General features: G+C 42.1%; 1 protein-coding gene across 5 annotated transcripts in view; it reads left to right on the top strand.

Annotated features, from left to right (window-relative positions):
- The window catches only part of LOC148021222 (Cyclophilin-like peptidyl-prolyl cis-trans isomerase family protein), a 113283-nt gene extending 92727 nt beyond the window's left edge, over positions 1-20556 (top strand). For 3 of the 5 annotated variants that reach the window (XM_087699051.1, XM_087699052.1, XM_087699049.1), the window contains 2 exons: positions 18595-18645; positions 18953-19451. The gene's annotated coding sequence lies outside the window, so the exon portion shown is untranslated. Of the gene's footprint in view, positions 1-18594; positions 18646-18952; positions 19452-19787 lie in introns of those variants that run through there. The other 2 variants (XM_087699053.1, XM_087699050.1) reach the window with 2 other exon arrangements.
- The last annotated feature ends 1949 nt before the right edge of the window (positions 20557-22505 follow it).

Genomic DNA, 22505 nt, shown 5'->3' on the forward strand with positions numbered 1-22505 from the left:
ACAAAAACATCCCATTTTCCAGCTCGCACTAGTTTCCACAACCGATATTGCTTTCTGCCCGAAGAAATACCTTTCACATTCCATAGAGCAATTTTCATGATGAATCATAGATGAGAAGAACTGCTGGTCCGTCGCTTTTCCTTTCCCTTTTACATCAATTGCCTTGGTAGCCTGGAATCTCTCCATTTCACCTCGAATAACATCAACAAGATCTGCCCTCTGCAAGCCGGCAATGGAAGTATGAGAAGGGAAGTGCTGTTGCGGGGAGTGGAAAACATCCCAAGGAGGCACAAGCCTCCCACGTGCATTGAAGCGTAGAGCAGAATCAGAAGGCCTTTTATCTTCTACTGCTAGAGCACGCGAAGATTGGGGTTTCATATAAAACCCCCTTCCTTTACGTTGTCACAGTGACGCAGGAATCCTCGTGAAGAGGCAAATTTCGCCCACCCGCAAGCGAAGCACGTCCCCATCACCATGAGAAACGTCCTTCTTGCCTTCATTGCGACCATGTTGGGAAAACTGCTTAGAATCTCCCACGGGCTTCTGAATCGTCTGCTGAGGGAGGTGGTCTCGCATTTCCATATCTGGGTACATAGGGCATTGACGTGCCTTCATATTTTTGTCACATTCTGAAATGAAATGGCCCAACTGGCCACATCTGAAACAGTGACTTGCAAAAGTATCCCATTTCAACTGATACACCAACGTTTGTAACCCTGGAACCTTGAAACGAATCTTCGTTGTGCGAGGTTTCCCTGTATCCCAAAGCATTCATGTCCTATTCGGATTGCGGGAAGCCAGGTGGGATTCCACCAAAACCTCCCCAATGGTTCTCAAAACCAGAGAGAGGAGACATCAGAGATGCGCAGGGAAATCCACCACCTCTACCCGAATTGGGCATGCCTGTCTTGGGACCTCTTGAAACTCGGCCATGGGCCTCCAAGGGACCACATGAACTAGTTGCCCGTTCGTAAACAAAGGAATGCATTGCATAATAAGAGCCCGTACTCCTACAGAGTGAAAAAGAACCTCAAAGAACCGCTTCGGGCCATCATAAATCTCTTCCACCAAGGGAACCTGCATACACCCTAAAACATCTTCGGAGCATTGTTCAAAACTGACAAGTATAGACTGCAGCCAAGCACGAATTCTGGTGATCAAAGGAGTCCTTCCAGTAAAATTAAATATGGCTGCTCTCTATCCTCATTACAATGGACATAAACTGACATAAGATGATTGGGAGTGGCCAGCATGAACTGTATTATAGCCCATTGTTATGCTAGGAAGGATGATATTTGCAGTTGTAAATTGTAGCAAGGAAATTATGCATCGACTTTAGGGTTGTATGATGATAAAAATGAGCATCTATTTGTTATGCAACATATGATGAATGATGTTACAGGAAAGGAGACACATGATGATATATGGTATGTTGATTTAGGTGCATCTAATCATATGATTAGCCATGTTGAATGGTTTAGAGAATGTAGAATTTACAAAATCTAGGTTATGTGCAAATAGGTGATGATTTATAGTATCCAACTTCACACATTGGAAGAGTTTCTTATCCATCGGGCTGTGAACAGGAAACGTGAACCTCTGGCTGAGACAAATTCGGGCCCAAGCCGGTTCTTCGACCGTCATCCTACGACGTTTTTGCATCTCTTCACTATCCTGCAATGGCTTGAGTTCATTAGCCGAGGAATCACCATCCAGATCGGTGAAGTCTTTGTCATTCCCTTGCCCAATCTGCTGATCGAGAAAGGCCATATTGATGCCATTAGATTCCTGCAGATTTGTTATAGCAGAACCAGATTCTGAACACAAAATTCCTTCTCTCTCTCTCTCTCTCTCTCTCTCTCTCTCTCTCTCTCTCTCTCGCACACTTTCTCTGTACAGGGGCAGGTCTGCTCTCTTTATTGGTGCACAGGGGCAGATTGCATGTGTAATAATGTCTGGTCCACAGGCTCTGGATAAGGGGGCTCAGAGGATGCGCAGCTGACTGCGCGGACAGCAGGTCATTTACTGCCTGGGTGCGTGAAGGCTGACCCCGCAGAGGCGAGGCAGAGCTGTCCCTTCTCCTATGCAGGGACTGTGCCTGACGAGCAAATGTGGGCACCAGATGAAACTCTGATCCCAGAGCAGAAATTGTTGCGACAGAGGACAGGTGTGCAGGGGCAGGGCTTGCGGAAGGCTGGACCAGGCAAAAGCACAGCAACACTTGATCAGTTAGATCAGGCGCACCTTTTATTTGGTGACGACAGTAGTAGGCGAGGTCACTGTAGTGCAACGCCTCTCCGAATCTGAGCGAGCACGAGCACGAGGACGGGCGAATGTGGAGGACGTCTGCAGCGTGGCCGAATGTTACGGGGTTGGAGATCCACGCATGAAGTCGCAGGTCTTTCCGATAGACCACACAGGTCCACATGCTGACAAGGACTCACTGAATAGACGGGCAGTGCTAGGGGACGGTGCACAGGCGACGACAACCTTCCGCTCTCTCCATCGCTCTCTCTCTCTCTCTCTCTCTCTCTAAAGAATAATAATATTAATTATTGTAAAAGTACCGGAATAGAAGAGTCATGAAGAACTAAGGAGATGGTAGAATAGCTGAGGAAACTACTGTATGCCAAGAGACCAAATCCTCCGAAGGGAGGTCTGCATGCTGAACAAGGTCTAGGTGCCAATGGAGAAGACCTTTCAATTTGTTTGGTGAGGTATTCTAGGTGACCCAATTATGCCAAACAATCCCAAAATATGAGAAAGTGAAACATTATTTTCGTGTGCAGTTGCGCAGGAGTAGAAAATTTTGCCTTGTTGAACACCCAATCAGAGGGATGTATAAGAGGTCCCACCAGTTTTTGCCAAATCTCAGATAGGAGAGACTAGATCTTCCTAGCCAATGGATAAGAGATAAACTTGTCCCAGGAAGACTCCACATTGGTACTACAAAAGTTGCAGTGCCCTTAGATATATTTCTTCTAGAGAGAGTCAAAGCAAGGAAAATCCAGCAATAAGCATTCTCCAAAGAAAGACCTTGCATTTGAATGGAGTTTTATTATATATGCCTCAACCCCCCACTGGCCTTCGACCTTCTTATGAGTGATGATCAATCTTAATCTTGGCCGCGGACTTAACTGAAAATACGAGGGACGACTTGGTTGCTTGCCTTTGATGCTTGGATGCTACTTTCATAACTGTGGCTAAAAGCTACGAACGACTAGACTTAGGCCTCTTGGACAAACCTATAGCAACAGAAGTACAAACACTCCCTTGCTCTTGGAAAGGGTCAGAATTTGTATTCGTCAAGGCTTCTGAAGCAGCTCAAGAATTAATTGCAACTAAGATATCCCACGAACAAGCCATCAAGCAATGTCTCATTACGTCATATAACAAGACTACAACTCTTGCCACAAATCAAGAAATTGCGGAGTTGGAACAGCTTGTCGACCATAACTCCTCCTCCTTATGGAAATGGTACGCTCTACGATTGCAATGGGAGCAAGTGGGATACCAAATAATGACCAACGCTGAACAGTGACGCGCAATCAAGACATGTGAATATGACTCAACCTATGTCGCTCCAACTTCCTATAGGGTGTTGTCTTCTATTTGTAACCGACCCCTAGAAGAGCACATTGAGGGACATCCGGTTTTAGATCGCATCATCAAAGAGGAGTTGCATGTCGCTAGTCGAATGGACTTTGGTGACTTCTTGCTTGATGTCCTCACTTATATTATGCATGTAGGCATTCGCCCTTTCGACATGGACAGCTATGCTAACATCGAGCATAATCGGAACTAGCTCATGCAAAGGTAAAACTCTCACATTAGGTGCTGAATGGCCGTCATCCTCTAACCCTTTCATCCTAGGAAGGAATTCTCAATTCAAGGAGGGGGAGGTATGGTAAACTACTGTACTCAATCAAAGGACATAAGCAAAAACTGAAGTTTCGGGGACTAGGACCTTTCAAGTTTTGAACCATTAGCTGAACTGGCAACGTAGAACTTGAAACCCTAGAGGGCGAGGGCATAGGCTTCTTCAATGGCAGTTGCATAAAAAAGTACTTTCCCCCCATGCACCCATTGTATGAGTCCCCAATGCCAATGTTGCCAATCAACGTACGAGTAGCCACTATCACTGAGATGGATAGTGAGGATGAAGAAGCAGTACCACTAGCTTACCTACGCATGACGGTCACTGCCAAACACACATGCACCATCAGCTCATTGATCGATGAGGGAGTTGATTTTAATACCTTGATGCATGACCATTGGACCCAAATTGGCAAACCGCAGTTGCAGCCCACTAATGCTAGTCTCACCCCTTATGGAGGCCAACCCTACAAACTTCTGGGAAAGTGCAAGGTTGGAGTTTCTATCGAGTCTGAAAACATGCCGATAATTCTCTATGTGTTGCCCAACACTAAGAATGCAGGTACAAAATTGCTATTGGGACGAACTTTCAAGAAGCAAGCTTGTTGCAATGTAGACTACAAGTTGTAGCACATCCACCTTGCCATGGGTAATGTCTGCATAGTTACAGCTTTCAGCAAGGGCGGTATGACCCTTTCCAAGTCCACAAAGCCATCAGTAAAGAAAACCATCGCCAAGTCTAAGTAGGGGGGTCGTGCCTCGTCACAACCCACCCCGCCTCGAGGCCAAAAACCCACTAGAACCCACACTGAAGCCCATGAATCCCAGTTTAAATGGATACCTAAACAGGGATGGCCACCTAGTAATAGAAAACCACTGGCCTCACAAGGCTCATCATCCGCACCCAAAACCCAGGAAGCCAAGGCTTTGCCATAAATGTCGACGCATGGTCAAGCCGCGATGGGTCCCCAAGACCTTATTGCAAGCGCAAGGCTACTATGCGGGTAACATCTAGATTTAGCTACCTAAAGTCAAAACAACCAAAGGCCCTACTCAGATGCCACCCTCAAACTTGACCACACGAAACATCATGCCAGAGATACTCACAGCACAAGAGAATCAGACCACCAAGTTCGTAGAATCTCCAAAGTCTAGCTCAGCAGTACGTGAACCAAGCTATCGCCCAAGATCACAGCCCACTACTAGCAAAATGCCCAACTCTAGCGCTGATCATACCTCTCACATCTCGAATGCAGCTAGTGGCATGACAACCACAACTCCCACTAAACCCATCGAATGTGAGGCCAAACTCCCACCTAAAGAACAACCCAAACTGTGATTATTGGCTGCTGAAGTCAATTTCCACCATGACTTGCTTTTATGATGGCCCCAAACAGAACTGGCTTCAGCTGCCAACCAGAAGTAGGTGATAGATTTGATTAATAGAAACACCCTCCAAATGCAGCCTCTTTGTAAGTCTTTAATTCTTCTAGGGATCATCCGGAGCAAGGCTAGGGAAAGGCTGCTGATCTTGCAAATGCAAGGAAAGCATGTCCCAGAACTAGGTATCTGCAAGGGATACTAAAAGCCCATTAGATGGTGCAAAAGGACATCAGGACACCTCATGCTGATGATGTTCCATCAACAATAAAAACCAATCCTAGTCGTGCCATCTGATTAAACTTGGGGCGCTCATCTTGTTTACCTTGCCAAGGAACTAGCCTAGAAACAACCAACAATTCAGCTTGCAAAAAGGTGGCATGCACTTGATCCTCTCATGGATGCCAAATGATCTTCCAGGGATTAATTGGGCAACAAAAGGAGGGAGCTTGTGGCTTCCATAAAATATTTGGATATGCATGGTAAATAGTGTTCTGAAATTTAAGCATGTATTTTTGATCTCTAGGTTCAAAATTTATTGCATATGCTTGTCTAAAAGATGTAGGTTGTGAATGCAAATTTCTAATTAGGTAGTTGAAATGGATGTTTTTGGTTTAGGCTTTCAACTCGTCTCTAGGATCTAGGTGGAACAAACATTTTTGTTTTATGGACCTATTTTGTTCCTCTACTATTACTTGATATGGATCTATTTTGCTTCCCCTAATATGGCATATTCAATATAGTAATTTCTGTCAATACTTTGGTGGAACAAATAAGTTTGCCATGTAGCCCTGAAGCCTGACCAAACAGGTCCCAAATGTCCAATGCCTTACGGAAGTTATCTTGATTAGCTTTCAATATCATAATGGTATCATTAGCCAATGCCTGCCTAACAAAATACTGAATTGATGAAAGGGATAAGCCAACAAGTTGCCCATTATCAGCCAAATGTGTCAACATCGTGTGAACAGGATGGGTAGCGAGGGGAAAAAAATAAGGGACTCAGAGGTCAGCCCTGTGTGACAGATCATGCTAGAACAAAGGGCTTGTTAAATCATTTGAACCAGTTCCTTCACTCCATCGATAATTTAGACTATCTATTGGATTCTGCGATATGATTTACTCACTGCCAGACATTTATCCTTATACTCTGATTGCAAAGGCACTGTATTGTCATGTGCAAAGAATGATGTTAATACTATCTGGTATGTGGCAAAGTCTGGACAATGGTGGAGAAGTTTTCTAGGACAGATATGGAAAAGTAAGCTTCTCCTTAGACCTTTCGTGTAGAGATTTTGGGTGCTTGGGTTGCCCTCTAGGGCATATCTTGCAAGGAGGCATTGTGAGTCGAGCATTGTTTAACAATGCACCTAAGGAAACAGTCTCACATTTTATTGTTTCGCCCTTTAGCCTGTGGCTCTAGAGCTCCTTTCTGATGGTATTGGAAAAAACTTGTGGATGTTTGGGATCTTGCCTCCTGTTTTGAGGGGCTCTTTCCCTCTTTTTTTAAAGCTCAGGTCCTGGGCGTTTTGGACAATTTGGAAACCTTGAAACCATCTTTGGTGACTCTTCAATTGATGTTTTAACCTTCTTTAGGAGATCTTTGCAGCAGTTGTTATATGGCCACCTTAGGCTTCCTGATGGTTTTGGCAAAAACTTGTGGCTATGTTGGATCTTACCGCTTGTGTTTATGGAGGTTGTTCGCCCCCCCCCCCCCCCCCCCCCGCCCCAAAAGAACAATTTTTGGGGACAGGTTCTGATCTTTTTGGACAATTTGGAAATCTTGAAACCATATGGTCTTTGGTGACTCTTCTCTTGATCTTTTTACCTTCTTCTGAAGATCTTTGCATTTGTCATCAAATGGCAGTCTTAGACTCCATGATATCCATAGTCCTGCCTCTTTTTCTGAAGTGAGCGATGCTCAGCAGTGGCGATGCAATGTCCGGCAATGAAAATGTCAGGTAGAGAGCGATACGTGAGCAAGAGTAGCGAGTGAGAGTCAAAGATAGAGATGCACGATGCTCTTTGGTACAATTTGTTGTGTTGTACCTCTTTAGGTTTTAGATAGATATGTATGAAAGTACAAAAGTGCTAAGGTTGTGTTCACACCCGTGCACAAATAAAAGCCATGATGGCCCTTTATTCCCAACCACCTCCCACCTAAAGGCAATGTGCCTTAAGACGATAAAAGAATAAGCTAAATCTAGGTATGTACAAAGCTGAAATATATATATCTATCCAACTCCCATCATCTGTCGGCAATGAGCAAACCGCTCTGCTGGAAGACCCTTCGTGAGAAGATCTGCAGGATTATTATCTGTATGCGCTTTGACAAGCTCAATGCTCTTGCTGTCACTTGTATGTGCTTCGTCTTTGCATGAAAGATGGGATTCCGTGCTAGCATGATAGCACTTTGACTATCACAATGGAGAATAGACAACTCTATAATGCCGAGCTCTCCCACGAGATGTGAAAGCCATAAAGCCTCTTTGCATGCCTTAGTGGCAGCCACATACTCTGCCTCTATAGTAGACAATGCAATACACTTTTGTAGCATGGAGATCCAAGAGATTGCTCCTCCTGTGAAGGTAAACACATACCCAGAAGTGGACTTTCTGCAGTCCGCATGACCAACATAGTTTGCATCCGTAAAGCCAACGACGGATGCCTTCTGCTTTTCAAAGCAGATGCACAAATCCTTTGTGCTTTTGAGGTATCTCACAATACCTTTCATTGCTTCCCAATGCTTTTTACCAGGGTTTTTCATGTATCTACTAACTACTCCCATTGCAAAGGCAACGTTAGGATATGTAGCAACCATAGTATACATCAAACTGCCAACAGTTGAAGCATATGGTATCTTGGCCATTTCAGTCTTCTCATCATCAGATGTAGGGATGTCCTTTGCACTGAGTTTCACATATGGAGGCAATGGAACCCCAAGTGTTCCCTCCCCTCCATATTGAAATGCTGCAAAACCTTGGAAATATACTCCTGCTGAGATAGGTAGAGTAATCCTTTTGATCTATCTCTGAGTATTCGCATGCCAAGAATGTGATTTGCATCACCAAGATCCTTCATGTCAAAGTTGCCATGAAGACTTTGCTTCAGTGAGTCCAAGGCATGAGTATCCATGCCAACAATCAACATGTCATCAACATATAGAACCAAGATAATTAGGCTACCGTCTGCTGCCTTCTTGGTGTACAGGCAGTGATCCACTTGACTTCTATGAAAATCTTGAGACTACATCAACGTATCAAACTTATGATATCATTCTCTTGGTGCTTATTTCAGCCCATACAAACTCCTTTTGAGTTTACATACCATCTTCTCTTTTCCTTTTGCCACAAACCCTTTAGGTTGCCTCACATATATGTCTTCTTGCAGATCACCATGTAAGAATATAGTCTTTACATCCATTTGTATGAGCTCCATATCTTCAGCTCTACAACCAAGCCCAAAATGGTTCTCAATGTAGTCATCTTGACTACAGGAGAGAAGATCTTATCAAAGTCAACTCCATGTTCTTGCTTGTACCTCTTCGCAACCAATCTTACTTTGTACTTTGGCGAGGAACCAGAAGTGACCATCTTGTAAACCCATTTGCATGGAAGGGTTTTCTGCCATTTAGGCAACTGCACCAAGTCCCAAGTGCCATTTTTCTCAAGAGATTCGATCTCTGACAACATAGCTTTATACCATTTCTTGTTGTCCAATCTGTCCATTGCTTCCTTGAAGCAAGACAGTTGACTTGAGTCTGTCAACATGACATAACTAGTCACATTGTTTGCACCAGGAACGAATCGATCAGGTTATCTAGTAGCCCTAGACGATCTCCTAACCCAATGATCATTGTTTGCTGGTTGTGGAGCTTGCAAATTTTCATTTTCAGCTTGCTGTCCTGGCATTTCAGCCTGCAAATGAGCATTAACAGCTTGATGTCCTGGTTGTTCCTGCACATCCAGTGACTCATCATTATAGGCAATGGATGGCTGATCATTTCTAGCATCATTATTTTCTGCATTCGCACGTTTATTTACAGCAGGTATTTGTTGTTGTACAGTGGGTACATTTTGTTATCCAAAAGGTATTTCTTCCCGGAATACAACCCTACCGACCTCCTTTGTCTTTTCGGGCTGTTTATGCATGCGATCTTCTTGGAAGATAACATCATTGTTGCGTACTATTTTTATTTTCTCAGGATCCCATAATCTATGCCCCATTTTACCCTTGTCACCATATTCTAGGAAAATGCATTTACAGAACTTTGGCTCAAGTTTGCTCCCCACAAAGAAATACTTGGCTGCTCGGTCACAGCAACAACATGGTCATGCACACTAGATACATGGAGAGGATACACGGTATCACTTTTTCAACCTTTGGCAATCACCCTAGATCCCTTACAGATCTTCCATTTCCCATCACCAAAGGTGGTATGAAGTTCATTGTCATCTAGTTGCCTTGTGCTAATCAAGCTCTTCTTAAGCTGAGGTACATGTCGTACATGCTGAAGTGTGAAGATAGAACCATGCTGAAACTACAACTGCACACTGCCAATACTTGCAATGTCACATGCATAGTTGTCCCCAAGATGGACAATACCATGTCGACCCTTTGTATTGTTAGAAAATGACTCACGATGAGGGGCGACATGAAAGGAAACACCTGAATCTAGAATCCAAGAGTGCATGCCATCATCCGTATCTACAAGTAAAGCATGTATACTAAAGTGTAAAGAGACAAAGAGTACGTCATTCCCACTGTCAGTGTCACGAGTGACTACATTCACGTCTTCAATTTTTACACTGCTCTTCTTAGGTTGACTGTCTTTCTTTTCTTCCTTGCTATCATTTGTCTTCTTGCCTTTTCATTTCTCTTTCTTTCATCTGTAGCAGTTACCTTTAAAGTGATCCTTCTTGCCACAATGATGGCATTCAACATTCTTACCATGTGATTTACTACGTGTCTTGCTATCAGATTTGCCTTTCTGTTGTGATTTGCCCCTAGTATGCAAAGCACTGGAAGACTTACTGGATGCATTGTTCTGCCGATTGATTTTTTCTATGAGTAGAGCACTCTCTACATCAACATAAAGAAGGATCGCATTAGAATTGCTCATAGCAGTCTGAATGTATCCCAACTCTCTGGCAGAGTGCAAAGTAAGAACGTAGCCTTAAATTCTTCATCAATCATGAAGTTCAAGGCAACCAGCTGGCTGAAAATGGAGTTCAACTCACTCAAGTGAGTAGACATTGTTGTACCCTCTTTCATACGCAAATCCATAAGCTTTTTTCAACCAGTAAACTTTGCTTGCGGTACTTTGTTGGGCGTACAGTTCTTCTAGCCGAGTCCAAATAACATAGGCAGAATCCAAACCTTCAACGTTAAACAGCGAGGCATCAGAAATCGATAGCTCGATGGTTAAGCATGCAAGCTCATTTAACTCATCCCACTCTTCCTATAGTGACGGGTTAGGCACGATAATCGAGACAGTAGTTGTTTGTCAAGCGTGGAGAGATAGAGAGAGTGAGAGAGAGCAGAATAGAGAGTGAGCACATTTTTAGGTACAATGACGAGTATGTACCTTTAGATTTTTAGATAGATATATATGTGTAAGTACAAGTGCTAAGGGTGTGTTCACACCTGAGCACATTTAAAGGAACGAGGGCCTTTATTCCCAACAACCTTTGACCTAAAGGCAATGTGCCTTAAGAGGAGAAAAAAAAATCAACTAAGTCTAGGTATGTACAAAGCTGAAATACATATATCTATCCAATTCCCATCATCTGTCGGCAATGAGCAAACCGCTCTGTTGAAAGACCCTTTGTGAGAAGGTCTGTAGGGTTATCATCTGTATGCACTTTGACAAGCTCAATGCTCTTGCTGTCAAGTACATTTCTAATGAAGTGGTACTTCACGTGTATGTACTTTGTCTTTGCATGAAAGACAGGATTCCGTGCTAGCATGATTGTACTTTGACTATCACAATGGAGAATAGGTAACTCTATGATGCCAAGCTCTCCCACCAGATGTGAAAGCCATAAAGCCTCCTTGCATGCCTCAGTGGCAGCCACATACTCTGCCTCTGTAGTAGATAATGCAACACACTTTTGTAGCCTAGAGATCAAAGAGACTACTTCTCTTGTGAAAGTAAACACATATCCAGAAGTGGACTTTCTGCAATCCGCATGACCAGCATAGTCTACATCTGTAAAGCCAACAAAAGATGGCTTCTGCTTTCCAAAGCAGATGCAGATCTCCTTTGTGCCTTTGAGGTATCTCATAATACCTTCCACTGTATCCCAATGCTTCTTGCCAGGGTTTGCTATGTATCTGCTAACCACTCCCACTGGAAAGGCAACGTCAAGACGTGTAGCAACCATAGCATACATAAAATTGCCAACAACTCAAGCATATGGTATCTTGGCCATTTTAGCCTTTTCATCATCAGATGTAGAGCTGTCCTCTGCACTGCGTTTCACATATGGAGGCAATGGAACCCCAATTGTTTTCCCCCCCTCCATATTGAAACGTTGCAAAACCTTGGAGATATACTCCTGCTGAGATAGATAGAGTAATCCTTTCGACCTATCTCTGAGTATTCGCATGCCAAGAATGTGATTTGCATCACCAAGATCCTTCATGTCAAAGCTGCCATGAAGACTTTGCTTTAGTGAGTCCAAGGCATGAGTATCCTGGCTCGCAATCAGCATGTCATCAACATACAAAACCAAGATAATCAGGCTGCCATCTGTTGTCTTCTTGGTGTACAAGCAGTGATCCACTTGACTTTTATGAAAACCTTGAGACTACATGAATGTATCAAACTTATGATACCATTCTCTTGGTGCTTATTTCAGCCCATACAAACTCCTTTTGAGTTTACATACGATCTTATCTTTCCCTTTTTCCACAAACCCTTTAGGCTGTTGCATATATATGTCTTCATGTAGATCACCATGTAAAAATGCAGTCTTTACATCCATCTGTATGAGTTCCATATCTTCAATTGCAAGCAAGCCCAAAATGGTTCTCAATGTAGTCATCTTGACTACAGGAGAGAAAATCTCATCAAAGTCAATTCCATGCTCTTGCTTATATCCCTTTGCGACCAATCTTACTTTATACTTTGGTGAGGAACGAGAAGTGACCTTTATCTTGTAAATCCATTTGCATGGAAGTGTTTTCTACCCTTTAGGCAACTGCACCAAGTCCCAAATGTCATTTTTTTCAAGAGATTTCATCTTTGACAACATGGTTTTATTCCATTTCTTAGTGTCGTGTCTGCCCATTGCTTCCTCAAAGCTGTTGGAGCGCGCGGGTAGCAGAAGCGTGAAGATTTGCAGCAGAGGAAGTGAACAAGTGAGTGAGTGAGAGTAAGAGTGACAAACAGATTTTGGGTGTACCAACAATGTGTTGGTACATAAAGAATAAAATGTATTTATACTTAGGGCCCGTAAGGGTGCATTCACATGTACAACATAACAATACACGTGTAAAATACACGGAGGTGAATAAAGGACCTTTACATCCCAACAAAAGCAAGACGGTTCACCACAGTCTGTCAACATGACATAATCAACCACATAATTTGCACCAGGAACAAATATGCTGTCACGTTGTCTAGTAGCCCTAGAACCCAATGATCATTGTTTGCTGGTTGTTGAGCTTGTAAATTTCCATTTTTAGCTTGTTGTCATGGCATTTCAGTCCGTAAATCAGGATTAGCAACTTGCTGTCTTGGCTATTCATGCTTGATTGATCATTTCCAACATCATTTCTTGCATTTATAGGTTCATTTACATCACGTATTTGCTGTTGTACAGCGGACACATTTTGCTGTCCAAAAGGTATTTCTTCCCAGAATACAACCCTATGGGTCTCCTTAGTCTTTTCGTCTTCTCGCAAGATAATGTCATTGGTGTGTACTATTTTCCTTTTCTCGGGATCCCAGAATTTATACCCCATTTCACCCTCGTCTCGTCACCATATCCCAGGAAAATGCATTTACAGGACTTTGGCTCAAGTGTACTGCGTTTTTCCTTACAAATGTGCACAAAAGCGTCGCAGCCAAACACTTTCAGACGAGCATATGAAGGTGGCTTGTCCGACCACGCTTCTTGGAGAACTTTCCCCGCTTCCCAAAGACCTGTTTGGTGACCAATTAATTAAGTGAACTGCTGTCATAACAACCTCTACCCAAAAATCATGGGGTAATGCAGTATGAGACAGCATTGTACGGACCTTATCCTATATGGTTTGATTCATATGCTTTGCGACTCCATTTTGGGGTGGATTATGAGGGGCAGTGAGCTCCCGCTTTATCCCTTTGCTGTCACAAAATGCTTGAAAGGCGTTGGACACATATCCCCCACCATTGTAAGAGCGAAGGCACTTAAGTATCTTATCAATCAGATTTTCAGCCAATGCCAATAATTTTTTAAACTTGTGAAGCACTTCATCCTTGCTACGAATAGGATAAACCCATATCTTCCTTGTAGCATCATCAACAAAGGTGACAAAATATTTCTTTCCCCCTAAAGATAATCCTGGTATCTGACATATATTTGAATGTATTAACTCTAGAGGAGAAGATTTCAAAGAAAGAGACTTTTTATGAGATGTTTGTGTATGTTTGCCATACATACATTGATCACAATGCTCAAAATCAGCATAACGAAGACAAGGCAAGTAACCCAAACAAGAAAGCACTTTCATTCCTGTTTGACTCATGTGTCCCAACTGGCCATGCCACAAAGAAACGCTTGGCTGCTCGGTCACATCAATAACATGGGCACACACACTAGATATATGAAGTGGATACAAAGTATCACTCTTGCAACCTTTGGCAATCACTCTAGATCCCTTACAGATCTTCCATTTTCCATTACCAAAGGTGGTATGAAAACCATCATCATCTAGCTGCCCTGTGCTAATCAAGCTCTTCTTGAGCTAAGGTACATGCCATACATACTAAAGTGTGAAGACAGCCATGCTAAAACTGCAACTGCACACTGCCAATACGTGTAATGTCACATGCATAGTTGTCTCCAAGATGGACAACACCATGTTGGCTCCCTATATAGTCAGAGAGCCACTCATGATGAGGGGTGACATGAAAGGAAGCACTGGAATCGAGAATCTAGGTATGCATGCCATCAGCTGTATTTGCAAGTAAAGCATGTGCACCAAAGTGTGAAGAGACAAAGAGTACATTACTCCCACTATCACTGTCATGAGTGACTACATTCACCTCTTTAATTTTTACACTGCTCTTCTTAGGTTGACTGTCTTTTTTTTCTTCCTTGCTATCATTTGTCTTATTGCCTTTTTATTTATCTTTCTTCCTTTTGTCGCAGTCACATTTAAAGTGACCCTTCTTGCCACAATGATGGCATTCAACATCTTTGCCACATGATGTACTGCGTTCCTTGCTATCATATTTTCCCTTTTGTTGTAATCTGCCCCTAGTATGCAAAGTACTGGAAGTCTTATTGGATGCATTGTTTTGCCGATTCATTTCTTCCATGAGTAGAGCACTCTCTACATCAGTATACAAAAGGATCACATTATAATTGCTCATAGCAGTCTCGAATGTATCCCAACTCTCTGGTAAAGTGCAAAGCAAGAAAGTAGCCTTAAATTCCTCATCAATCATGAACTTCAAGGCAACCAGTTGGCTGAAAATGGAGTTAAACTCACTCAAGTGAGTAGACATTGCTGTACCCTCTTTCATACGCAAATCCATAAGCTTTTTCAGCCAATACACTTTGCTTGCAACACTCTTTTGTGCATACAATTCTTGGAGTCTAGTCCAAATAGCATATGCAGAATCCAAACCTTCAATGTTGAACAAGAAGGCATCAGAAATCGATAGCTCGATGGTTGAGCGTGCAAGCTCATTTAATTCACCCCAATTGTCTTGTTCCTATTTGTAGGCTTTGCCCCTTGTGTTTTGATCGGCTTTGCCTACTTCTTTTGCAACAGGATATTGTAGCATTGCTTTTGCTAAACTGCAAAGTTATTTGCTCCTTCAAGCTTCTTTATGTGCATTAGATTACTGTTGTCATTGCTGCCAGCCATGTTTTTCAGCCCAAATGTGACAAAAAAACAGCAAATGCATGCCAAAATTGTCACCCAAGGGACCAAGGTACAAACAAGTACCAACCAACAATAAATGACCATATAGTAGCACAGATTTCAGATCTGTAAATAAAATTTCAGAAGTACCAAACCATGTGCTACAAGCATTCCACAACTGATTACAGCTGTTCCAAGGGCATATGCATCACATTACATGAGAAATTCCAAATTTTATTTGCAATTTCTATTGTATATGTACCCACGGGCATAAAATTTGACAGGAATGGTCAAAAGCCCCAAAATTTTGTGCTCAAAGCATCAAACACACAGCTGCATTTTCTCTGTCATGCATAGAACATGACAATTTTTCCAAAATAGAGCAATTTCAGCAAAACCCCCAAATTTTACCAAGTGTTGATATCCAAATTGCGTGAAATTCAACCTGCATGTACACAAAATGACTAAATGCTGCATAGACTTTGCCCAAACTGCAAAAACCCCAAATTGCACGAGGTCCAATGTGTGTCAATATCGAGAAATTGGGTAAATTTCAGCCCAATTTATGCTTGTACATGAAAAGCCTAAAATGTCGGAGGCAAAATGTCACAAATTCTTGCAATTTCTGAGACAAAATTGCTTGTCTTGCATCACAATCCCTAAGTCCGAGAAAAGCCCCAAATTTTATAGGTCCAATGTTGAGAAAGTTCACTCAGATGAGCAAAATTTCAATAATTTTGGCGAAATCCCCAATTCAAATGCGCACAATGTCTGCAATTTCTGACGGAGATGCCTCAATTTTGCATAGACAGCACTCCATCTGGAAAAGCCCCAAATTTGTGGGCCTAAACTTGCAAAGATTTGCACACTGTGCTTCTGCACGCAAACACTCGGAGGAGAGGAGACAAATTCAAAGGAGATTTTGAAGAAATAGAATTTCTCCCCCTTTTTTGTTTGAAAGATGTGACCCGTTCAACCATCCCCCCACGTACTGGACCTGTCTGCCATGCAAAGCGCCTCCAGTCCCTTCATGTGGTCGTTGTACAGCGGGCTCGTCACCTGCTACCCGCCACGTGCCGGCTGCTGCCTCCATCATGCGTTGGACCCGCGTGCTCTGGTCGTCGTCTTATGTGCAACGTCTCTTGCTAGTTGTTTTGTCTGGTCCTAGTCGTCTGCAGCATGTCGTTTGGGGTCTCCTGCAGCATGTCTTCAGAACTGGTCGCCTGTCGTTCGTCAGCTACTACAACCGACTGTCAATTGGTACAACCGATTGCCTCCCACCTGCTTGCCAGGTCAAAAGACGACCTAACGACCTGCACGCCTGCTTGTCAGCTCTTGCTCGAACTCCGAGAAGTACAAACTTCTTAACTACAACTTTGATACCAGTTTGTAGTGACGGGTTAGGCATGAAGATCGAGATAGTAGGTGTTCGTTAGGCACAGAGACAGAGAGAGAGTGAGAGAGCCGAATAGAGAGTGAGCACGTTTTAAGGTACAATGATGAGTATGTATCTTTAGGTTTTTAGATAGATCTATATGTGTAAGTACAAGTGCTAAGGGTGTGTTCACACCCGAGCACATTTAAAGGCATGAGGGCCTTTATTTCCAACACTTCATTTCCATATCTGTTGGCTTTGCTCATTTGGTCTTAATCGGCTTTGCTTGCTTCTTTTGCAACTGGATATTATAGCACTGTTTTTGCCAAACTGCAAAGTTATGTGCTCCTTTAAGCTTTTTAATGTGCATGAGATGACTTTTGTCACTGCTGCCAGCCATGATTTTCAGCCCAAATGTGACAAAAAAATTCAGCAAATGCAGGTCCAAACTGTCACACAAGTGACCAAGGTACAAACAAGTACCAACCAGCAATAAATGACCACCTAAAAGTAGAAATTTCAGATCTACAAATTTTTTTCAGAAGCACTAAACCTTGTGCTACAGCACTCCACAACTGATTACAGTTGTTCCAAGGACAAATACATCACATTACATGAGAAGTCCCAAAGTTTAGCTGCAATTTCTGTTGTGCATGCACCCATGGGCACAAAATTTGACACACATGGTCAAAAGCCCCAAAATTTTTGTGCTCAAAGCATCAACCATACATCTGCATTGTCTCTAACATGCATAGACTAGGCCAATTTTGCCAAAATAGAGCAATTTCAGCAAAACCACCGAAATTTTCAAGTACTAGGTGTCCAAATTGCATGGAATTAAACCCGCATGTACATGAAATGACCAAATGGCGCAGAAATTTCACCCGAACAGCAAAAGCCCCAAATTGCACGGGGTCCAATGTGCATCAATGTCGAGAAATTGGGTAAATTTCAGCTCAATTGTTGCATGTACATGAAAAGCCCCAAATGTCGGAGGCAAAATGTCATAAATTCTTGCAATTTCTGAGACAAATATCAGTGTTGTGTCTTGCTCGCATCAAATCTGGACAAATCCCCAAAATTTTGGCACAAATTTGCCCCAAATTCTGAACTATGCTTACATGCACGAACGCCCGTCAGTGCAAAGGGCTTGCTTGCAGGGAACCTTTGAAAATTTAAAATATTTTGCAAAAGAAAAGTGACGAATTTGCCCCGTTTACAGTCGCCAGCCTGTCGCCTGCTCGTGTGACCTTCTCATGATGTGGAAAAATGACATTTTGACCTGCACCTGAAGTGCGTGACCTCTGCGTGACTGCGTCTGACCAGGAAATGACGTTTTAACCTGTGTGTAACTTGGAACTGTCACCTAACTGAAAACGTAGCGTGTTGACCTGCGCTTGACTGCATGAGCTGTCACCTAACTAAAATGTGAAAGAACAATGACGAGCTGATGTGCACGGACTCCGAGAAGTGCAAACACCTTAGCTGTAGCTTTGATACCAGTTTGAAGTGAGCGATGTGTAGTGGCGATGCAATGTCTGGCGATGAAAATGTTAGGTAGAGAGTAAAACGTGAGCAAGAGTAGTGAGTGAGAGTCAGAGATAGAGATGCACATGTTCTTTGGTACAATTTGTTGTGTTGTACCTCTTTAGGTTTTAGATAGATATATATGAAAGTACAAATGTGTTAAGGGTGTGTTCACACCCGTGCACATATAAAAGGCACGATGGTCCCTGTTCCCAACATTTTCAATGTTTTAAACGTATGAATGTCTTAGACTCCATGATATTGATAAGGATCAGTACCGTCTCTTTTTACAATGTTTTTGATACATGCTATGTTCACACTGATTCATGTAGGTGCCTGTCTTTTTTTGACAGGTTCAGTGTGAACACCCGAGCCATAAAGAAGGTTATACATCAAGCCATCATGTGAGGGCCTCTCTATTAGAAGCTCCTGTAGGAGCCCTCCTTTTTTCGAACGGTTTAACATAAGTTATATGTCTTTCTACGATTTGAAAATGACTTGTGTATATTCTGCTTTGGGATAGCATCCTAGTATAAGTGAGTTTTGTATGTGGGAAGATAATATATTAGGTAAGTGAGGCGGGTTGAGGACAATGCATTAAGATATAGACAAGTTTCAGGTTGAGTCATAAGTTGTGTTGTTTAGCTTTAGTAGTTGGGGTTGTATCAAATTATCTCGATCTTGTTAATTTGTCCTCCCTTTGTTTTGAAGCAAATGGAAAGGAACCTTTCTCATGGACACCACACCTTATTGATGGGTACTGAAGCTGTGTACATGGCTTTTCTGTGATGCCCCTTTGATATATAATACTAGATTTATGCTTGTCTTCATCCTGGGCTAAGATCCAGGGCATGAGTTCCACAAGTGTTTAGACAGTGCAAAAAGCTTATCATTTTGCACATAGAACACAACCTTCACATTACACCAACTTACTGTAACATAATGTACTCATTCCCAAATTTGGGTTTTGAGCAAGCAGTCCGATGTATTTCACCTCAACAGATCACAATGTTGCAAAGTTTAGGATGTTAATGTACTACTTACCTCATACCTTTTCTACCTATGATGTTGGATATGTTGTCGTCAACAAGCAACAAGCAGTAGTGCTATTGGGGCAATTTGGTGGGATTCCCCTTTGGTTTGCGATACAACCGCCAACCAATGTAGAGTGTTCTGTTTCTTCTCTTACAAGTTCAATGTGTTATCTGTCTCTGCTTTCTTTCAGTCTGATATACAATGTGAACTGAAGTCTTTGTGCTTCTCTTTATGACTTGATACTCTATCAGCTTTTTCTCTATTCTCCTATCATCAGCAGAAAGTAAACCCTCTCTCTCTTTGTTCCAAAATTTCCAAGAAAGGCAGCTTGTCTAAATTCGTTGCTTTGTGGTTTTGCATCATGTGATGAGGTTCTTTCTTTGAACTGGAGAGTTTTCTGACAAAAACAAACCTAAGTTTCCTTTTGTTTAGTCCTCTCAATTGCATGTGTTTGGGTACACCTCTTCAAAGGCTTATTCTGCAAATTTTGTTTTGTCCAAATGTTTTGTAGGCTGTCCCAACTTAGATGGCGGTCATTAGTCAAATTGACCAAATTATGAGTTTGGAAACAAACTTTTCACACACAAAAATGTAGCTCTGGACATGTTCTGTGACGTGTTTGTTTCCACTAGAGTGCATCTCGACTCAGGTTCACTTCGGAGATACAAAGGGAGTAACGTATTCGCTTTGTAAGCTGGAAGGCATAATCCAAATGTTTCAGTTTTTTATATGCATGTGGGAAAAGTGTCTTCTTCATGTCATCGCTTGCATCACAGGGGTGAATTAGTCAGGATATTTTCTATAATAGCGGATAAACTAGTATGCCATATATAGTTGCATGCTAGATCAACGATTCTCCTTACATAACTAAAGAGAATAGTTAGCTTCTCTATTTGCTTGGTACCACAATGTATTCACTTAAATCTGGCTCAGACCGGCATATCCAATCCTGGAGTGTTCACTTCTTTCTGGGGCTTACAGAGTACAACCATGTGGATGAACCAATCTCAGTGATTTGAAGGGAAATGGATCTGCCTTCCTTTCGTGTCTAAATTAGGTATCCAAGTTGTAGCACATAGCTATTAGGCTTGGACACCTATTCATCATTGCAAAAGGGCATTATAATGGTGGTGGGTAGTAGCAACTTGATTCTCTATGGTGGCGGGTGGACCTAGCCAGGGCATGACCTTGGCAGCCATCTGATCTGCATTGACATGCTTTGTGTATGCACCAAAAATAATGTGCAAATGGTAATATGTTTTTGGCTTTTTTTCTGTATTTTGAAGCATTTTATTTCATGACAAGTCGTCGTTCGCATGCTAGCGATCACATCTTTCTTGCCATCTTTTGTGACTTATCATCCGTGCAAACTCTGACAAGAAGGCCTGCGTTGAGAATCTCTACCGAGGCAAGGCCCATTGCAAATACCTGTGGTTTGGAAAACATCCTTATGAATGGTTGAGAGCACATGTTGGACTTGTTATCGTTTGCTCTGTTTGCCATCCTTTGTGGAGCAGACAATGAACTTCCTCTAAAAAACAAGCTTGCTTTCTGATAGTTTCCTGTTCCGGTTGTTGTACTGTGCATGCTGATTGTCATCTCCTTTGCGTGTTGATTATGCTCATTGGTCAGTCGTTTAGGCCTTTTGTCTTCTGCCTAACGAGTTGGAATGAAGAATGACTCGTCCTAAGCCAATCTCATGCATGGTACATGCAGACTTGTTTAAAGCCCTACACCGCCCACCTAATGTACCAAGAAAAAATAAAATCAAGGGTTACCAACTAATGATTTGGACACACACACACACACACACACACACACACACACACACACACACACACATATATATATATATATATATATGCATGCTTGTATGTGTGTACATGCATACATATGACACACATACATACATACATATGACACACATACATACATGCATATATATATATACACACACCTACATATAAATATAATATTGATATCATATGTATGTGTGTATGTATGTATGCATGCATAAAGGATTATAGAATACATTAATACAAGTCAACTTTAGGATGATGGTTCATATAGCTTGTTGCTTGACTCTATATTGTGGTCATTCATGATAGTTACCTGGAATTGACACCATTTAGGTGTGTATATGGTCTAGAAGCTGTTGTGCTTATGGATAGCCTAAGAATTGCTATAGAGCATAAATTAGATCCTGAAAAATCTATATGATACAAACTTGAATAGCTCTTGAAACTTTAAGAAGATGGGGTATTGGTAACCTATGTTTCAATAATTACATAGTCTAGAAGGCAAGGCTAGGTTAATAGGCATGTGAAGAACAATATCTTTGAGAAAGGTGATTGGGTTGTAGTGTATAATTCTAGGTTGGGAAAATTCCCTAGAGAATTGAAAGTGGGATATGCATGCCCTTTCAAAAGTTTTAAGATTTAGGCGTGGATACTTTCTTGCTAGAAGATCTAAAGGACATTGTTTTAAAGCATATAGTGAATGGGTTTAGGTTGAAAAGAATAGTGCAACTAGATTATTCCATAGTGAATTAATAGTACCATATTGGGGGGAATTTTTTGAAGGGAATATTCAATTGTGTGAAGAGTCACAGTTGCATGATGAGGACATGAATTCTCACACACATGACTTGGACTATTAGTTCTACTTTGGACCAAAGATAGGAATGAAGTCTTCCACATCTCAAATTCCTTCTTCCATGTTGTCCTTGCAACTATGCCGGACTACGATTGCGGACATGACTGATACACAAGGTTATCCACCACAAAGCTTGTGATGGTAAAGTGTAGTAGGGATGACATGGATGAGGAGGAGGTTGTGGATCTTCTATTCAAAGACAAGCCGTCACAACAATGGAAGGAGGAGACGACACCAAGAAAAATAAGTATTTTCTCGAGCCTTGCGGGCATGGTAACCCCTTTTGTTGATTAACAACTCTCTTTGGATGTGTATGCAGTGATTACCGAGGATTGGCTATCGAAAATCACCCTTTATGAGTTTTCCACATTACTGGCCATGCAAGCAATGGGCTTCCAATGTGCATGTGTCTATTCGACTTGATATGTTGTGTAGTCAAATGGGAAAATAATAGGAAAAGTTGAGCTAACCGTAGAGATTATGGCTTAGGTGTTTGTTTTACCCAGTAATGCAAATCCGACAAGCTAGAAATGTACTAATGAACAATGCATGCCGATTTTTGGGGAACCTGTGG

Source organism: Lygodium microphyllum, chromosome 18 (genome assembly GCF_053477565.2).
Source record: "Lygodium microphyllum isolate KBCC chromosome 18, Lygodium_microphyllum_v1.1.10, whole genome shotgun sequence".
NCBI classification, from domain to species: Eukaryota; Viridiplantae; Streptophyta; class Polypodiopsida; order Schizaeales; family Lygodiaceae; genus Lygodium; species Lygodium microphyllum.